This window comes from Lonchura striata, chromosome 1, assembly GCF_050655825.1.
Source record: "Lonchura striata isolate lonStrDom1 chromosome 1, ASM5065582v1, whole genome shotgun sequence".
Lineage (NCBI taxonomy): Eukaryota > Metazoa > Chordata > Aves > Passeriformes > Estrildidae > Lonchura > Lonchura striata.
This window is the reverse complement of record NC_140703.1, coordinates 90,007,447-90,028,913: the sequence shown is the minus strand read 5'-3', so window position 1 is coordinate 90,028,913 and position 21,467 is coordinate 90,007,447. Positions and strand designations below refer to the sequence as shown.

General features: G+C 37.2%; 2 long non-coding RNA genes across 3 annotated transcripts in view; one reads left to right on the top strand and one right to left on the bottom strand.

Moving 5' to 3' along the window:
* The window catches only part of LOC146768761 (uncharacterized), a 155,295-nt gene that overhangs the window by 73,373 nt on the left and 60,455 nt on the right, over nt 1-21,467 (top strand). The gene's annotated exons all lie outside the window — the stretch shown is intronic.
* Nucleotides 817-7,247, bottom strand: LOC144247152 (uncharacterized). Of its 2 annotated transcripts, XR_014949689.1 has the most exons (3): nt 3,494-3,670; nt 1,370-3,401; nt 817-1,215 (listed from the first exon to the last, which is right to left on the bottom strand). It is a non-coding gene; the product is annotated as an uncharacterized LOC144247152 (long non-coding RNA). The 2 variants fall into 2 exon arrangements; XR_014949684.1 differs by having other exon boundaries at nt 1,370-7,247.

The following is a 21,467-nucleotide window of genomic DNA, read 5'->3' as shown; positions in this document are numbered from 1 at the left end:
CTTATATCAGCCGGGGAGGCAGCCTATTGACTGCATGAGCACATCAAAACTGAGTCTATTTTATCCATTACCAGGCCCAACTTTGTTCTGGTATTTGTAAATAAAAATTTTCCTTCTCTTTAGAATTAAGTTCAAAATTCATTTTTAAAAAGATTCAGATTATGGAACTGGGTAGTTCAAATATGTTATTCTATATGGAGTACTGAAATATATGAAAGCTGCATTCAATTCACTGCATTGTGAATGTATGATTTTATGAAAGCTGAAAGTGTCTTTGACTTTCTATTCTAAATGGAAGAAAGATATTCATGTAAAAATATATGAACTGTTAAGGGATAGTCAATCTACAAATATTCATGGCAGAATTTTTTTCTCATCTATTTAAGCATAGTTTAGGGGAAGAACAAATTTTTTAAAGTCTGTTTAATGTAATTCACTTGGAAACAGGAATCTTTCATTTAAAGAAAGGAGGAGGGGAAGACAGAAATGACAGCCAAGGGCTCAGGTTCTCATTTTAACATTGGCAAAATGTGAATAATGTTACTGTTTCAGAATTACTTCAGCAAGTGTCTTTACACTGATATATTTTTTTTAAAAGCAATTCTTTTATGTTTCTCTATCAATACAAGTGCTATAATTTTTTTGTTAATATTAAATGTAATGCTGATCTAGATTGAAAAATTCAATAGGATGAGATTTGTGTTACCTTATTGTTATGGTTTGACACTGGCACAATGCCAGTGCCCCCATGAAAATGTGATCCCTACCTGGAATGCTGTGAAGTGCAATCTAGAATAGAGCAAAGCAGGCCTAAGCTTGATAACAGGAAAAAAACTTTATTAAACTACCACTACAAAAGAAAAGAGAAAATTAAAGAAGGGAAAAGAAAACACACAAAGATCTAAATGAAAACCTTGCAAAACATTCCTCCCTCCACCACCCAACTCCAACAAACCACAGTGAGACACAATCTGGACCCCAATCAGGTTTCCACCCTCCAAGCAATCAACACTCAGTCTATCGAGGGAACAGAGTCTCTCCTGTGCCACAGACCCCCCAAGAAACACAGCTCCACATCCTGTGTTTCCATGTCACACATGGCACCGCCCGGAGAAAAAGTTTGCCATGGTGACCCTTCTCCTTTCCATGCACAGTGCTCTCACCACCAATGCATGGATGGTCACTGCCTTTAGGATTTTTCCTTTCAAGGATGCCCTGCCAAGAGGGGAGAAAACAACAGTTTAGTTTTCATTGTTTGGGACCACAGTCCCCCCCCATTTTCCCCTGGGGCCGAGGGCTCAAGAACAGAGATCTTCTTCTCTTCTCTTTCCTTTCCAGGGAAAGGGGGCGCCACTACAAACCCCCTAACCTTTTCTCTGTTCACTCCACTTTTGTCTTTTTCTTAGCTGAAGCAGGTCTCTTGACTCACTGGCATCCTCCCAAAACACAGTTCTTCTTGACGGAGAAGATTTGGTTCAGGTTGTGGCTAACACGGAAAAGTCCAGCCAAAAGCTACTCCTTGTCCCCCTCCCATCCAGAATTCCTCCTTCCAACATCCCATCCTAGGGTCCAAAGTGTCCCTCTTCCTCTCTTTCAAACCGAGGAGGGGAAAGGAAAATTCACAAAGCTTTCATTTCTCAAGGAAGGGTTAAAAGTCCGAACTCCCAGGATGGCTCGATGCCCGGACATCCAGCAACTCCCACGCACTGGGCACCTTGCAGCTCCCCCCGCTCCTCCTTTCTTGCGGCTTTCTCTCTCCCTCTCGGGAGAGACACTCTGGGGGGGGAAATGGAGACATCCCAGATTTCTTCCACCCTTCCATCTGCAGGGGCCAGCCCGGTTCCAGTCCCTCCACCCTTCGGAGTTACCTCCATCAGGCCATGGGGGCTTCCCCTCCCCCACCCAGCTCGTGGCTGGGCGGGGGAAGGTCTGCACTGCACGCTGACCGGAACCAAAGAGAGCGAGTTTCCCTGGGAATTCTGCTTTCAACCCCTCTGTGTTTTCAGAGGCGTGTCTACTTTCAATTGGTCAATATCTAAATTGACCTCTTCCTTCCGGGAAAAATTATCTTTCCGTGTCAAACTACGACATTCTACCCTTCGCCTCTGAGAACACAGACTACAAAAGAAAAAAAAAAAAAATCATTATCAAAATTACATTCAACACATTCTACATAAAACAGCAATTTACACTAAATCTCCACCCCAATTCATCTTAAAACCCAACACATGCTTTGCTCTTATTCCTCCTGATCCCATTTCACAGCATTCACCTTATCACTATCTTATCTTATCTTATCTGATCTTATCTTATCTTTTCCCGGTCAGGGAACCAAATGTCATGGTTTGACACTGGCACAATGCCAGTGCCCCCATGAAAATGTGATCCCTACCTGGAATGCTGTGAAGTGCAATCTAGAATAGAGCAAAGCAGGCCTAAGCTTGATAACAGGAAAAAAACTTTATTAAACTACCACTACAAAAGAAAAGAGAAAATTAAAGAAGGGAAAAGAAAACACACAAAGATCTAAATGAAAACCTTGCAAAACATTCCTCCCCCCACCACCCAACTCCAACAAACCACAGTGAGACACAATCTGGACCCCAATCAGGTTTCCACCCTCCAAGCAATCAACACTCAGTCCATCGAGGGAACAGAGTCTCTCCTGTGCCACAGACCCCCCAAGAAACACAGCTCCACATCCTGTGTTTCCATGTCACACATGGCACCGCCCGGAGAAAAAGTTTGCCATGGTGACCCTTCTCCTTTCCATGCACAGTGCTCTCACCACCAATGCATGGATGGTCACTGCCTTTAGGATTTTTCCTTTCAAGGATGCCCTGCCAAGAGGGGAGAAAACAACAGTTCAGTTTTCATTGTTTGGGACCACAGTCCCCCCCCATTTTCCCCTGGGGCCGAGGGCTCAAGAACAGAGATCTTCTTCTCTTCTCTTTCCTTTCCAGGGAAAGGGGGCGCCACCACAAACCCCCTAACCTTTTCTCTGTTCACTCCACTTTTGTCTTTTTCTTAGCTGAAGCAGGTCTCTTGACTCACTGGCATCCTCCCAAAACACAGTTCTTCTTGACGGAGAAGATTTGGTTCAGGTTGTGGCTAACACGGAAAAGTCCAGCCAAAAGCTACTCCTTGTCCCCCTCCCATCCAGAATTCCTCCTTCCAACATCCCATCCTAGGGTCCAAAGTGTCCCTCTTCCTCTCTTTCAAACCGAGGAGGGGAAAGGAAAATTCACAAAGCTTTCATTTCTCAAAAAAGGGTTAAAAGTCCGAACTCCCAGGATGGCTCGATGCCCGGACATCCAGCAACTCCCACGCACTGAGCACCTTGCAGCTCCCCCCGCTCCTCCTTTCTTGCGGCTTTCTCTCTCCCTCTCGGGAGAGACACTCTAGGAGGAAAAATGGAGACATCCCAGATTTCTTCCACCCTTCCATCTGCAGGAGCCAGCCCGGTTCTAGTCCCTCCACCCTTCAGAGTTACCTCCATCAGGCCATGAAGACTTCCCCTCCCCCACCCAGCTCGTGGCTGGGCGGGGGAAGGTCTGCACTGCACGCTGACCAAAACCAAAGAGAGCGAGTTTCCCTGAGAATTCTGCTTTCAACCCCTCTGTGTTTTCAGAAGCGTGTCTACTTTCAATTGGTCAATATCTAAATTGACCTCTTCCTTCCGGAAAAAATTATCTTTCCGTGTCAAACTACGACACTTATAGAAATAATTTTAAATCTTATTTCTGATTTTCAAGTGTCTACTTTTTAAATTTGTTTCATATGAAATATGGTGGACATATCTCAGATGCAAAAATAATTCCTGTATAACTTTATTTTGCAATTACCAAGATTGATTTTTCATTAAGTGCTTTTTTGTTGTTGGGTTTTTTATTTTTTCATTTACAAAAGTTGTTTTGTGCAGTAAATGAAGTGCCAACGCAGACAAATGTAACCAACATTAAGCTAGCCAATAGAGTTCAACAAACTGCTCAGGTCATTAATATAATTTGTTTTGGCACTGTTACATTTCCTAGTGGTACTCTGTGTAGTTTGCTGGGCACATCAATTTGTTTTCAGCTATTGTGAAATTGGATATCCTGGCTTTCATCCAAAGCACCCTCTCAATTTGCATATCTTTGTTATCATTTCAGGTTCTCAGAACATACTGTGGACTATCACACCATCTGCACCAAGATCCTCACATCCAAACACAAATTAAAAATGAAACTGTAAAATTTGCAAGGAAACAATACAGACCTTTTATCTCATTCTCCCTCTGTTCATTTTCAAAAGAGAAACTTGCTTGTAGCCAAGCATAGCAAAAAAGGCTTTTATTAATTGGACTGGCATCAAGCATGCATACATAAAATTGTTTATTTTTTCCCTATAAAGGGGTTGCCTGACATAAAAGGGTCTTTGAAGATGACATTCAGATTTTGACATTTGCATGATATTGTATAAATATCAGAGGTAGGAGACTTTTCTGACAAACCAGATGGGTCAAAAAAAGCACTTCCAGAGATAGATATTAGTCTTTTACTTAAAGGATATTAGCTTCTCCTCAAAGCTGTGAATTATTAGGCAGCAAAAACAAACATATTTTTCTCAAACCATGGCTTATTTAATTCTTTCCAATCCAAGTAAACCGAGCTTGGGGAAAATATAAAATAATGTCATTACTTTTGAGGGGGGTTTTGTAATTCAATTAAGATCACAGAATATAATTGAATCTTGTCTTTTGAGTGTCACAGAGATTAAATCTTATTGTTGAATTTACTGCTTCTTGACGGAGCTAATCTCAATTTTAAGCATAAGACTGAGTGTTTTTTGAAATACAAAAAGGCACTTTAGGCCTTAATTCATCAATATTGGAATTATGCAGAGAAAGATTCTTCCTTTTAGCTTCATTCCTTCATGAGCTTTGATAGAAACCCACAGTTTCTGTTTTTATCAAGGGTGCCAGAGGTGAGTGAGGAAAGAAAAAATCTGCAAACCTATAATAATTGTAGAGGCACTTAGTAGGGAGGTTTGCTGACTGTGTACTTCAGCAAAGATTTAAAATGAGGGAAGACGGAACCTCCTCCTTTTGATCATGGGAAGGAATAGCACAAATCTGATTATATATGTTGACCCTTCTTTATCAACAAAGAATAAGCTACTGTCAGCAAGCAGTGCGCAGGAACTAGCTGGTTTCATGGTGCAGGGTGGGAGAATGACCTGAGCACTGTCTCTGAGCTTGCTGCTTTTGATGATGTGTTGCCATGCTGTTCAAAAACTCCACGGTGTGAACCTACGGTGAGAGGAAGAGAAAAGAAACAAGGAAGACAAGAAGGGAAGAGGTAGGAAGGGGGAGAAAATGAAGAATGAAGAGAGAGGAGAGGAAATGAAGCAGAAAGCAACCACTTAAACCCCAGCTTCCACTTGACATCTTCAGAGGGTCATCTTGCCCTTATATTCTTAAAATTCTCATATACAGCTCATGACTGACAGCTGAATAAAGGAGCAGATTCTCAGAAAATTTATCCAATCCTTAGAAATTCTTTTTCTTTCATAATTTATCCTTTTTCATTGATATAAAATCCTCTTCTGAAACGAATGCATTGCCTTCATTCAGACATTTGACTTGTGGCAAAAGAGGTCCAGTTTTAGGTATTTTGTCTTGAAACATAACACTGTGCTGGTCTAAATAACAAGCTATAGCTGACCTGTCTTTATGTGCCTTTTTCTTTTCATTCCATCAATTTTACATAACCCTAAACATATGGCTAGGGGCTTCTTCCTTCTCTGATGGTTCCCCATGTCCCCTTTAATTTTATAAATCAGTAGTGGCTTTCTTCTTCCTTACAATTCTAAATTGGTCACTGCTTTTCATGTCCCGTCTTCTGCATCTGTCCTTCAGCCAGACACCATAATCACAGTGCAATATCTGGTTTTCACACTCGTTTGGCCTCCAGACCCCTACTAATTCCAGTCATGCTCCATACAATTCTTCTTTTTCCACATTTCCTTAGATACACTGCTCCAAATTAATGATACCTGGCTACCATAGTCAGTGACTATGATAAAGCTGTCTCTCAGTTCCTGCACTGATCCATATCCAACATTTCCTTTTGTGTCTGTCTTTCAGTTTGTTCAGATTTTTGCAGAGAAATTCATCCTGCTGTAGGTGGTTGCTTTTAGAAGACTCAAATAACATAGCAATAATTAGTTCACAGCTATATTAATCTGATCAATTATGAAGACTAGTGAGAATTCTTACATTGAAATATTATTAGTAATGATTTGTAATAGTGGCAATACATTTAATAGTGCATGCAATAGTGAAATACACTGTTTACTGAAGGAAATAAGAACTTTCATTTCAGATGATAAAGAAACTTATTTTTACATTGACCTCTTGGGGGCAGAGGAGTAGGGATGGAGTATTTGTGCATTCCTTGGCATTGGCTTTTTCATTCAGAAAGTTGGTGAAAGTAAAAGTGTTGCTGAGCTTTGAATTAGGTCCATGAAAAGTCAGAGAAGTTAGGGTTCACCTGAGGCTGTTGAAACATTGGGATTTAAAGTAGTAGTTGTAAAAACACAGGCACTGAGGTTTTTTCTCCCCAGATAGGATGCTTTAGAAGAGGTCAACTTCAGTCCACCTTTAAGTTGTCAATTGTGCTTCTAATACTTAAGACATTCTGACTTATCTAGCCAGTGACATAGAAAAGAAGCAGCAACACTTAATCCCAGTCTTAATAAACTACTACTCATTTCTATATCACTGGACTGGTGGGCATTCTGCACAAACTAAACCAAAACTTAAGTCTGGGTGCCTGAGCCGATGGGAAGACTCAGCTCTGCACCACTATGACCTGAGAGTAGACACCTCCCTGTCACTCAATACATCTGAAGCACTCTATAGTATTGGCTTACCCTAATGAATACATGGGACTGGTTGGCATCAGCTCGTATTATTTTTCTTGTAAGTACCAGTTGCATGAGGTAAAATAGCCTGGGCTTAATTGAAGCACTGCAGAACACCGTTTCAATACACTTTTAGGTGTTTTATTCCTGATTAGGATTCTTTACTGTAGCTCCCTGTTTCCACTTCTCACCTCCTTCTCTGAAAATACACTCAGTCTTTCATTGTGGCCTGCTATTTTAAATAAACAAATCTTCATTAGAGGGAGGTCAATCCACATGTATTGGAAAAATGCCAATTCAGGAAATTACATTCTCCTTACCTAAATAACCCTCACAGTTTCATCTGTGAGGAAAAAAAACAGACAAAATGTGTTCTTCACTTTTGGTCAAAAGATATAACATAGAAGCAGTATATCTAGTCACAGCTAAGCAAACTGGCTCAGAAGTTGAATCCTATTTATCTATATTCAAAATATGTGGTTTCTGAATTTTTTTCAGAACTGCAGTGAATATTTTAGAATAGTGAATATACAATACACAAACATGAAAATCCAAAGTTTTTTCAATACTTTTTTTTTGCTACAACTTATTCTCTGAGGACTGAGCCCTATACTTTCTAAGGCCCTCAGTCGAGAAAATTCTCAAAGGGAAGATTTATTCCATCCACTTGGTATGAAGAATTTCATAGAACATCAAATGCAGACTTGAAGACTAAGATTAAAATGCAGCAAATATCATAGGATATAATAAAAGCACACATATTCAGACTGAGAAATATTTTCCATTACATATATTTTTCTGTCTGTTTCTGAAGATATTTCTAGACCATCCATAATACATTGAAGGGAGAGTGTCCTAAGTTTATCTATGTTTAATGGAGCAACCTATTGCTCTACAAGAAGAAATCTGCTCAGATTTGAACCAGTTTGCAAGTTGCTAATAATTATTGTTCCTGAATAAGTTTTAGTTACTGGAATTTATTCCTGATAAAGGCCTTGAATTTCTTGGCAGGGTGTCCTGCTATTAACAAGGACTGTCTGGATATGATAAAAGCTGAATTGGGATATAGGTCACACTCTGATCACTATTAAAATATTTTCTATTTTCCTCATAATATTCCTTCATCTAAGGTCTGGGAACCAGGGTATCATTAATTTTAGACTTACTCCTTCTAAAGAACTAGTGCTAGAGATTAAGTAATTTTTAACATAATGATTAATAATCTCTCTTATAAACTCCGTTTTGTATTGCACTGGGAAATTATCCACTATGAATGAAACTAGGCCTTAATTACAATAACCCAAAATCTGAGACAATTGAGACTATCTTTTAAAAAGGAATTGCAAATACAAGTATTTAGATATTTTGTCCCCAAAATTGAGCCATTTGTTATTACAGGCTCTTCTCCATCCTTCATAATGGATAAGACACTCAACATAAGAATCTGTCATCATACATATCATTGGTAATAGTTGATGCTGTTGATAATTCATGAGTTGAGAGGCTTGGACATGTGAGCTCCTTGAAAACAAATTCATGCATGACAGTTTTTTTTTTTTTAAAAACAATTTTTAAAAAGCATGAAAACCAAATGACAACATAGCCTCCTTATATCCTCCAGTTTTTTACCACTTATAAAAAAAAAAATCTGATGGCAGAATCTGGTGGTGTACAGCTGTAAACTTTTCTACGGAAAGTCTCCCCTCCAAATATTGCATGCTGCAAAGTTTCTCCTACTAGTATTAAAGACAAATTTTAGTTGCTTAAGTGAGGGACTGGTCTATAAGTCTGCACAGTGGCATGCACACCTATGGTGCTATATAAGTACATAAATAATAATTGTAATTAATGTGTCTCAGCTTCCTGATCTGGAAAGGATTAATTAGTTGAGGAGGATTAATTAGATATTGTTAGCACAGTACTTTGAAGATGTAAAGTGCTATATATAAGTGCTAAGTACTACTGCATCGTGATTTTCATGTTCTTTGTGCTATACTTAGTAGATTACAAGTTCCAAGATTTCATTTGCCAGAATATTTCTGAAACTGGATGTGTCTGTCTTAGGGACTGAGTCCACGTAGTTATGTTTGCATACAGTTTAACATTAAAGCCTTGTGTAAACAGATCTGCTTCAGTTTATAATTGTTGAAACCATCAGGGTCATATTGGCAACAAAATACTTTATAGGCTTTGTAGTTGCAAACGTCTGGTATACAGTTTTATACAAATAAATACTACTTTGATGAAAACTTGAACTTCTATAGACTAAACAAAATGGTGCTAAAGAGAACTTCCAAGGGGAGGAAAAAGTTTTTTAGTTGCAAGAGGCTTCAGAGACTCCTAGGTGTTGTCGCAATGCATACTAGGTAACATTTCCTGCCTGCCTTAATAAAATATCCATTTTCTTTTACTTGCATGGAATTTGCTCATCAAAATATATGACACCAAGAAGTTAATGGACAACTGAAGTCTGAAATTCTAGAAGTAAAAGTTCAGCTAAAAGTTCTCTAAACTATGGATTAGTGTTTGTAGCATGTTGACAAGAAGACATTTTAGTTCTGTTTGACAGATTAAGCATAAGAATAGAAGTTCATTATGTTACTTCCTATTTCCCCAGGTTCAATTAAATTCAGTCAGATATACAACTATAAAATCATTGAATGCTTCCTTCTACAGCTGTACACAGTCCCGTAAAGCAACACAGTCAACCCTCTTCTAAAGAATGTTTAGAGCAAGATAGAACCAAATGTTTGAAGCAAGAGAGAATGGAAATAATTTTCACCAAGTCCTATATGTGCAACCTAAAACTGGAAACTTGCTACATTTCTCTTATCCTGTTACTTATGTTGATGTGGAAAGACAAGCAGCAAAAGAATTCCTGAATGGTTTATTAAGTCAGTGGGAATCAATGATGCCAGTGTTTCCTTGGTACCATCAGAACAGCAGAGAACATAGTAGGACACCATTCACATCAGTGAATGTTAAAGGCAAGACCAGTGAAAATAACATTTTACTTCCATTTTGCAACCTAGAAATGACATGCATCTCTCAAACCAAAGCTATTAACACCCTTTATTAAAGCCTGCATGCAGCTTCTAAAAGCATGGGTATAATGAAGTGTCTAGTCTCAAGTACGTATCAAGAAGATCTTTGTGACCAACAGGATAATTTTTAAAGCTTTCCATCCCTTGGCCATACATGTTGCTGAAATTTGGTGTACACCAACTCTGCTGTAACTACTGGTTACCCTAGTTATGTAAAGAATAATTCAGATTCTTCAGTCAGCACAACATAATTTTCTCAGTTCTCCTATGCCACAGCCTCAGCTTGAGCTATATCAGTTCATGGACAGATTAGCTGCTTCTATTACAAAAGCAGAAGGAAGCATGGCTATATTCAAAACATTTCAGCCAGGTCCTGAGGTTATCTGTTTAAAATGGTGCAATAAACCACTATATTAGCAATGTATAGTCTGTCTAATTTTGCAAAATGCTGGTCTAGTCATCACTTGTCACTGCTACCTGGTGCACTCCCTCTAAATGATTTTTTAAATTTATTGTTGTAAATATTCTCCTTAAGGACTGAAAAGTATTCATGGAAAGAATGAAAAAGAAACTAATTGAAATGTCCAGCTCAAAAGTTGGCATCAAATCACAGTTAACAAAACAGTTATTCCTTCTCCTTCTTGCTTCATCAGACACTGAGAGTACTCTGCCTACACAGAATCACACAGAATTACAGAACAGGTAAGTTAGAAAGGAACCTCTAGTCCAACCTCTCTGCTCTAGCATGGTCCCCTAGAGCATGTTGCATAGGCTTGCATCCAGGCAGCTTTTGAATATCTCTAGGGAAGGAGACTCCAAAACCCCTCTGGTGAACTTGTCCCAGTTCTTTCTCGAAGGCTAAAAAAATTGCTTTAGACTTCTCAGTATTACTCCCAGTTTTCCATAGAATAAAAATACCAACAAAGCTTTGATTTTGTCTAGTAGGAATTAGGTTGCTTTTTTTTTTTTTTTTCATTAAGGATCTGGGAACAGGGAATTGAATTCTTTGGTGTTTGATAGGGTATGACAAATCATTTTTCTGTGGATGAAATAGAGTTATTGTCTGCATATTTTTTTTCTATGTTCATTGAGAACTGAACTCAAACTCTAAGTAATCTGATGATATGTAAGGCAATACCTTTTACACCCCTTCTAGCAGGTCATTTTATGTCAGTAGCTTTTGGCATAAAACAGAAAGTTTGAGGAGACATGTAACATACTATCATTATTATTATCTTAGAAAAATACTAAACAAGTTCAAATGAGACCTTCTCTCAGAAGCATAAATTAGCAGGTCTTTGACAGTGTTTGCTATGAATTTAACAGGGTTTGGATATTTTTCCTTATTTCTTTTTCTCTGTCTCTTTTGGCAAGAGTCTTCTCAGAGGACCTGAATGCTGCATTTGCTGGCTTGTGGCTGGGTTTTGGTTGATATTAGATGATCGAGCAATGCAGGACACCTATGCCAGCTCGCTTGAAAGATTCAGTTTGCAAGTAAATTACATTAAATAATAAATAATCAATAATAAACTATGTCTGTTTTTAAGCTTCCTGTTTGGGGAACATCCATTTAAATAACTACCTTCTTACAAACATGATTTTATCACATCTGTTATCTCAATAGTTATTTCATTAATTGATGGTTTGCTTTTATTTTGCTTTAGATAATTTCTAGGTCTCTCTCTGTCAATAGAACAAAAGGCACATCCCCAGTGAAGTCTAGTAGTTTTTCCTTGGCCTCTTTCTGGAGCTTTCCAGTTTCCACCTCAGTTTATTTAGTTTTAATATTTATAGTTCTTTCAACTACTCATGCATGCTCATCCTTTGTACAGCTGTGTTGACATGCCCTTTGCTTTGAAACATCAGTAAGTTAATTAGGGTGATGAAAATACTGTTCAGTTTGGTTTCAGTATGACACACTTTGGTTTCAAAGAGTCATGTGAAAATTATCTTATCTTTCACTATATGATTATTGTGATTTATTTTGAGTTTTCCCTGTTGGCTGATGTGCTTGTGGGTGGAGATACAGCTCAGACTAACTTCTTGGGAAGATTTTTAGGTGCACAAAGAATATTCATGTCCTGGAATTAAATGAAGAAGAACAGGACTCTATGTAGCATGAAAAAGTTTTATTTCTACAAGGGTATGTTGCTACAACCTTCATGTAGTCCAGCTGACACTGAAGCCTTCATTGGTCGTTAGTCCGTAACTATAATAACAATAATTATCTAATTGGTAAGAGTATCATTTTGTCTTTAAAGATGTGCATAGCTTTTAAGTTCCTATGTGGGCTGTATTTAAAAGTCAGCTGTGAAATATGCAAATTTTCAGTACCTTTTCTTCAGTATGTCTTGAAGTAAATTTGAAAAGTTGTAATACTCCACTCTCAAACAAATGCACGGAAACAATAAAAGCCAGCCTTTATTGAAAGAGTGCTTGACATTTTCTTTGTCAGCATATCCTACAGCTGTGGATCAACTGCCTACCTGAGGTTAAGGTAAAAGTGAGTACCTGTCTAGCACGGGAGAGCATGGTCACTTCATCAGTGTCAGCTCGTAACAAAATTTGGCTTGTGCAGTGAAGGGGGAAAATAGCTCTCATCATCTCAGACCAGATATTTGTGCAGGCCTTTCCTGCAAACAATAGCCACCATGCTCAAGTCATACTTTCAGCTTGATTTCCAATCAATTTTGAACCCATGACAGACATAAACCAAATTTGAAATATGGATAGGATCAAATGTCAACAAATGTCATGAACATAGGCAGCTGAACAGGATGAGACCTTATAAATATACCACTATAAAACAGACTTCAGCATGAATTCAACCTTTATGAAAATGAAATATTCTTTATAGGAGAGAAATACTGTTGGTGTCCTAATTGTCAAACATTTTGTTTGGAGAAGTACAAAGCACAAATATATCAGAAAATGGGTTTTCTTTGTACTGTGGCATGTGAATTTTTTCTTTGTACTGTGGATCCTTAGTCCTACCTTTTCAGCAACTGGTCACAACAAAGGTAATCAACTACCCTGTTTTGAGGAAGGCAAACCTCCTCTAAAAGAAACAGATATGGAAGAAGAGAGAGGATGTTGTTTTGTAGGGACATAAAAAAAAGATCCTGAAAACTAGGTTATGACTGACATGATCTCCAGGTATTGGACAAGTTCCTTTTATTGGCAGCACTAAAAAAGGCAGATTGCTGTAAATTATCTGCCCTCTTCATTCCCCACTCAGCATTACATCTGCAGCCATCTTGAGAAGACATTTCTTCTCCTGTACTTAGAAACTGAAGAACTGGGACACTGTTAAGTGATATCCAAAAAAACACTCAGAACCACTCATCTCTCTTTTGCATATCTTAAGTCCTACAAATATTTCCAAAATCTACCTTCATGCCAGCAAAATAACTGAACTTATTAATTATATTATAGTGGTTGAAAAATGCTATGGCATCATTGCAAACTAACATTTACTTACCACTATATGGCCCTTGTGTTGAGATCCATCCTCTGCAACCACAGGCCCCAGAAGCCTATAATAATCTGGAGTAATCTTTGCTGCCTGTGTCATCAATGCAAAGAGAAAAACACTTTGAAAGGTGATTGAACCTCATCACCTTAGGAAGACATGAGTTTTACTATCTCAGAATATGCCTTATCACCAAGTGGAAGAAGCCAGGCAGATTGGCTTGACACCTATCTCTCTGGTTGGTTATGAAATATGTAGTGTTTTTAATTAATTCAGCAATGGTTTTGCTATTTTTCTAAGCAGTTCTATAAGAAGAAGTAATTCTGCACTAAATGTCCCAGTCCCCAAAAAGCAGAATGAGTAAGGATTTTTCTCTGAAGGTAACCTCTGCTTGTGACCCAGTAGAAGAATAGTCTGAATTTCCCAGTCTGATCTTTCCAAAGGGTAGAAAGGAGGTGCAGAAATAGAGTTACAGTGTCTTTATAGTTCAGAAAATAGAATCCAGTGCCTTCCCTTTGCCCAGTATGGAAGCCATTCACATTTTTTGTCTGTTCTAATAACATAAGGTTTTCCCAAACACAAACATTTTCTTCAAAAATAATAAGGTCTCAAGAGATAACAAAAAAAATATACTGCTCTTTTTTTACTTTGCCATGTAGGTTCCAGAGTGAGAGCATGAATTTCAGTTTTTTCCCACATAACAAAATACTTTGTGTGCCCATATCCCCTTAAGATTTAGGACCCTATTTCAAATTGTTAAATTGCCAAGGAAGGTGATACTACATACAGAAACTTTAATTCTTTCTATAATGAAGGAAGGGAACTAGTGTATTTAATTTTGGAATCATATTTTAGTGAGAGCAACAAGGTTTCTATTGAACTAGTAGAGTCTTGTCATATCTAATTTACTGATCCAGAGTTTTGTAAAAGCAAACATATATAAATGTATAAGTTTCATCTATAATTGGGAAGCATAGATAAAAATAATTTGACATTGAAATTTACACTTAAGAAGTAGTGCACTTCATTGCAATCAATTTTTCATTATGTTGTTGAGATCAATAGCTACAAATAAGATATAAAACTGTATTATTGATGTGGCACATGTCAGTATAAAATGCACAATTTTCTGTAGCATTTCAGTGGAGGAAAATTGTATTATACTATTTCCAACATTATACATATTGGTCTGTAGAGAATGCTTATTAAAATCAATGTACAGTAAATTACACTCAGGGATATTTTACAAAATAAAGTTCAGAGAATTTATGAATGCTTCAAAACAGACAAAATCACCTTGGTGTGTAAGTATTGTTCTAAACACCTCTTTGGTAAGGGGACCATCCAACTTGTAGGATGAGGAAAGGAATGCATGGTCTCTGATTTCTTGGCCAGCCTAGACTAAGCTGCTGGGGAGTCAGGTTCTACTTGAGGGTACTGCTTTTGCATGAAAACAGTGACTCAGCTCAGACAGAGATGATAAATTGCTGCTTCTGATTACCAAGAGGTATTGGTGAAATAGTGCAGCAGCGTGCTCACCCACCTCAGACTGCAGCCCTGCTATCACTCTTGGACTAAAATGAGCATCTGAAAATGGTCTAGAGATACAATTGTAAAGTGCCTGTGGCAGGGGAGTGCTGACTCAGCTCAGGACAGGTCATAGTCATGGAACAACCCACATGAAATCACAATCAAGGACAGAACATCTAATCTGAGATTATTATTGATAGATGAATTTTGAAAGGTAAGGTATAGAATGAATAATAAAATATATAGAAGAACATTTGACCTCAGATAAAATCATGAAGAATTTTTTCTTTGTAGGCAAATCATGCAAAAAACACAACTTTCACCTGTACCTGGTTTCCAGTGAAAAAAACTATTTAGGATTAAAACATTTTGGAGAAGCAGTTATATTCTGCTTTGTTATTTTTTTTCTGTCTTTCCCTTCTCTCAGACATATTCCAAAGTACACAACAAATGTTATGCTTACCAATTAATGAACAGCTTCAGCATTCACTGAATCAACAAATTTAGTAGTAAATAAGTAGACTACTTTTCTCTGGCAGTTCACCATGTTATAGCCATAATTGTGTTGACTTAACTGATATAGTACTTGATGACATTGTAAATACAGTTTTGTTTCTTTTCATAATAGACTGTTTTCTACAGATATTGGAATGCAGGATACTACAAAACAGAAAAACTGAGGGGAAAAAAGAAATTCTGTTAAAAATAGATAATTCTGTTAGACCTCAGACCTCACTAATTATTCTATATATTTTAAGAGTAGATAAATTAGGCACAAAATGTGTGGATTAAAACAACAGTATTTTGTGGAGATGAAGATGCTATGATTTATGAAGATGTTGTCCATATGTCTATTTCCTTCCACTTCTAGTGTCTCATGACTGATACCAAAAATCTCTCTTACTTTCAATTCAGTGCAAATAAAGTAAAAGGACTAATTATTTGGCTGATCAGTACAAACTCTTCTGGGTTGCTGCTATAGTTGAGTATTACATGTCCTGTGAAGCTTGCAGTTCATTATTTCTATAGAATCAGCTGTGTCTTCTTGTGAAATTCTGATATAAAATAAGGTTAAACAGTTCAATGACAACACATACACATAACCCTAAAAAAACATACCTCAGGTCAACTTGAGCAATAGTTGGGCCCCAGTTTAGGCTTAAAGGGAAAGTGAAGGAGATGGCATAAAATACGGGGCTCTATTAATAAAATTGTTACAAACATTTTTAGAAATGTCACTGTGACGACCAATTTAGATAAACTGGATAAATATTTGTTAGGCATTACAGAGCCATCATTATCATAGCAGTGGTAAACAGCATCATTTTAACGTACTTGAAAATGTTGCCTTGTACATTGATTGAAGAACTAACAAGAACATTTGAAACAAAGCACTGATCGACATCACAGTGATTTTCATTAAAAGTGCGATGATTTGTTTAGATATGCCACTGTGAATGCTAAAAAGCTGCTCAGAACAGTTGAACATAAACTTTACTATCACTGTGTAATAGCTTTACCTGCTAAAGTGGCAGAATTTTTAAATGCTCAACCTACACACAGCATGAGAACTGAATGCTCAAATACTTCCTATCCATCCATCCATCCCCGTCTGCTTTCAAGGGCTGTTTAGAGCCCCTTTCCTTCTTCCAGGTTCAATTTTCTCTCTACAGTTTTTGTGACACCTCTCCTTTTAAATTTCAAAATTCTTTTCTCATGCACCTTTTTGCTAACGATTTTGGATCCTGCGTTCTCTCTCAAATCCTTGGCTTCCAATAATTTTCCATGCTTTTTTCCCCCCTACTATTTGCTGTTGCCATTTCTTGGTGGTTTGCAGTATTTATTCTCAACATAAGAACACCAAGTATAGAAAAACAAGGAACTTCACAGGTGTGATTAGAGGTGGGGGAGGCATTACCTTGGTTCTCAAGGTTAAAATGTATGGCTGAAAACTGTGGGATCACTAGAGCTAATGGGAACATCACCATAGTTTTCAAAAATACTCTGATTTCACTTAGTATGAAAACCATTTTGACTTCAGTCAAGATCCTTGAAGTCTAGATCACAAATATATCATTTTATGTCATATGCTAAACATCTGACTTAATCAGACTTATGAAGTAGGAGTTTAACAAAAGGTTCCACTATTTACACCTTTCAGGATGCTTTTTTACTGACCTCTGATAAAATACATACAGGGAAAATGTTTCCAGGTAGTAGTTAATCAGATAAGTGTACCATTATTTTACTTAAGTAAGACAAAGAGGTGACTTTTTGTACTTAGCCAGGTACTCATTAGACATTTTTTCATCTTTTAAGATAATTGGATCTGAATTTTTCCGCATTTCTTGGAAGTGTGTCAAGAAGATTTCTTTACCTTCATAAATTTAGTTTTCTTAGTAAGAGGTGACCTTACTGTCAGAATTCAAATGCATAAAGCATCAAGTGTCAGGGAAAAGCCTTTAAATAAATAATAATTTTTTTCCTTTTCAGTTCTAGAAGGCTCTTCATATTCAAATGTTTCCAAAAATTATACAAAAGATTAATATTGAGATTAGCTGCAAACTCCAACTTACCATTTTCTGTACAGCCACTTTTTCAACTAATTTTTCTGCAAAACTTAAATGTTTTACAATTCTTATTTTCAAGGGAATTCCAAGAAACTTCTCTTTCAAGGATAAGACTAGAGGGAAGGAGAGCTGCTGGATAGGGGTCATTATGTATATGTAGATCTACATAAAAACTTCTCAGTGCTTGCTGAATATTTTCCTGTCCTCAGAGTCAACGCCTTTTGTGATGAACATGACAAACTTATGAACCATTACAGATTACTTTGGAATGTTATTCTTCAGTGCCTGCATGTACCTAAAAGCTTCTACCATTTTTGCCTAGTAATAAAAGCACAGAGTTGTGATTATGTTTAATATACATCACACTACCTGCATGATAAAATTGCAAATTCTAATATCCATAGGATATCACATATATTTTTCACTAAGTCTTTATTCACAATGTGTAACAAGATTTGCTTAATGAAATAGGTGCACCTCCTTTGAGGAACTTCTAAACTTACTTTTTTCAGAAAGACCCTTTCTGTTAGAATAAAATAAAAAAAAGGCACAAAAAATATTTTTCTTCAAAAACATTGGACTAATAATATGAAGTGACATGCAGATGCAAGAAATAAAATTGTAGGTATTTACAGTAGAGCCAAGTTCTAGGAAAATGTGTATTTCTTTGCAATAGAAGCAAACTAGCAAACAGAGTGGATTTTTTTATTCATATGTAGATCACACAGGCTTTAAAAAAGTTATGTGTTAAAAACACATTTTTAAAACATCAATGATTTATTTTTCTTTGCCAGTTTGGAATGATTAGCTATAATGCGGATTGCCACTGAATGGCAGAAATCTGCTGACCTTTGGGGTAAACAGAACAGCCATTGCTCTAAGATGTAATGATCCAACCATAACTAGTTTATTCGACAATTTCTACTAGAGCAGAATCTGTGTATTTTGTTCCTTCTCAACACACTAAAACTGCACCTGTTTAATTATGCTATTGAATTGGATGACATTTCACTGTTTAACACTCTATTCTACTTTGTACAAATCTGCATGGGATGTTCAGGGCCCTTTCAAGCCAGACCGACAATTGCTGTTCTGGATTTGATCAAAAGGTGGTCATGCAGAGGAGCTGCAGCAATTCACAGAGACAGCTTTTAACTAACATAAGTGTAATGTAGTCACTTTTATGAATAGACAAAACAGATAGAGATGTATCTTACTCCTCCCTTTCTTTCCTTCTGTCTTATATGGGTATGCTTCAGACTGACTGAAAAACATCTATGCAGATGCACAGGGATCTGTTCACTGGTCATATCCCATTTAATGATTTCCAAAGTTTTCATCCCAAAAACTAGGGAAAATTGTCTCCTCCTTACATTTCATTCTGATCTTTACTTCCCTGGAGTAAAAAAATAGTAATGCTATTAAAGGAAATGGAATTTGATTAAAAGCTCACTTTATTTCAAATCTTAGGGACTTTATCAAGCTGTGCCTGCCCCTTCATGTCAGGAGTTGAGGGAAAACATTTAATTTTACCATATCTCCTTCCTGGTCATCAGAAACTGTTTCAAGTCTCAGGCTCGAGAGGAGAGTTAATTTAATAGCATAGCTATTAATGAACTCCAGTACTGGTACTTCTCTCGGTCATACACGACATAGTCAATAGATTTTAGTGTTTCTCTGGTAAACATGGGAGAGACAGCCTATTTTATGACTACAAGAAAATCCAGGCTGCAGGATCTGTGCCATGGTGCGAGCACAGGGAGATTCATGCCAATGCATAACAAGTATAAATCCATTCCATTGAGAGGAAACATTCTGTTCAGCAGGAAAGGGCTTGTGGGCAAAAGCTTTATTTCTCAGGACTTCTGCTCTGTATTCATCAAGCATAGCCTAAGACTGGTCCCAAAGTTCAACTTTAAATATTAGACACCAAACACTGGTTTTGATTACACCAGAGTAAACATGAGCACTTTGGTGGTCTCAGCTGCATAACATAAGAATCAGTGCTGCAGTAAAGTGGAACAGCACTTACCAAAATGGAACAACTTCCCCAGCATTTCAGCAGCAACTGCTTTAAAATGACACGTAGAGTTATATCACTCTAAAACCACAGAAGGAAAAGCATAATCATCCCCTTATTGCTCATAATAATTTTCAAATGCATTCCTAAACTTTGTGTAGGGTCTCTCAATGCCAGTATAGCTTGTCAACAACATTTTGGGACATATGTGACAACAAATGTTTAAACAGGTCTTTCCATTCAACAGAGGAATTAAGAAACAGTATGTCCTTTCAAAAATTCTTTCCTGTACTTTAAATCCAAGAATCTTAATTCTCTTTTCAAAGCAGGGTAAATCAGAACAACTCAGCTGATATCAAAGAAGTTACATTGGGGGGTAAATCTCGCATAATCTATCAAAAAAATCAAATTCAGTGCATCTATCTATACACACTTACCCATGTATTCTATGTTATCACTTAAGATGTCTTTCAGAAAGAAAATTAAAATCTTTATAAACCCCAAGACAGGGTACATTCTCAGCTTCAAATGCAGTTTCAAAAAGATATTTAACCTCTTTATTTTGGAAAGCAATTAAAATATCTGGTGGAATATTTATGACTCAATTAAACATTTAAAATATTGAAAAGCTTTGCAATTATATCTTTGGTTTAAACACTAAATATGGCTATGTCAGAAAATACCTGCAGTCTCTATAGATTCCTGACAGGATTTGTTTTTCACTTTTGCTGAAAAAGCTATTCTTTGTAAAATATTCCCACACATGCCTAAGTTTATTTCTCAAAGCAATACCACAAAGGATATGACCTCTTTACTCCTAGTAACCTTTCATGGTGCTGAATTGACTTGGACATTGGTGCCAGTCAACACAGCTTGATTTGCTATGGTAAGAATAAGATTATATCTAACAGACTATGTCATTTCCAGGTTCAATAGGCACAGATTTAAAACTAGTCCTCTCTTTGACCCTCTGGATTCTCTTGAACTATTGCACCTTCTTTGACAATGTTTGTGAATGAATGAATTCATGACGACTCAAGGTTATTTTAATGATAATGGCAATGCGCTCACAAAGGAAAAAGGAAAAGGCTAGTAGTACTGGCTCTAGTGCTTCTTCACCACAGCCGACTTCCTTTTTGACAGACTGACTGTGGAGTGAATTCCTGTTTATGGTCAAAGGCTGAAAGCTGTTGTGTGTCTGCAGCAGCGCCGCTGCTACTGATCTGTGAACATGACATGCCTGATAATATTGCATTGCCATGGCAACAACAAACACGGGGCAAAATTCTATTAGCTGGAGTGACTCACTGAGTCAAACAGATAATGTGATGGGCCTGGCCAACTGCCCAACAAAGGCTTATGTGAAAGTTGTGATGAATTAACTTTGCCTTGTTATGTCTGTTTTTTGTATAAATTCTCTTCTCATTACTTATCAAGTCCTCATATTTCTGGTGGTTGCTCAAAATATATGTATTGCAGGGAAATACTTCAGCAGCAATTAGCCAGCCTGATGCTTAATATAGGCTTTATGCTGATTTGTTTAAGAGGTGTTTTTCTCTTTTCTTCCTTTTTCTTAATTTCTCTGAAGGTGATTTATGTGGAAAGATAAATGCAATATTTCTCAAAAAAAAACCCCCAAAAAACCAATAGTCCCCTCCAAACTATTTGACAATGTCTGAGGGGTGGGTGTGGCTTGGCACAGTGCAGCATTTGCTTATATATTCATGTAAGCTTCTCTTTTAAATAGATATTCCCTAGTGCTGCTCTCTAATCTGTACAAGCAAGCAAAAAACCTATACCAGGCATAATCTAGACTTTATCTACAGTATTTTAGGTCACTAGTAACTGAAATGAAAGGTGCCAGATAACGTTCTCTTTCATGACTGTTAAAGTCAATAGCAGTATCTCTAACTCACAATCATTTC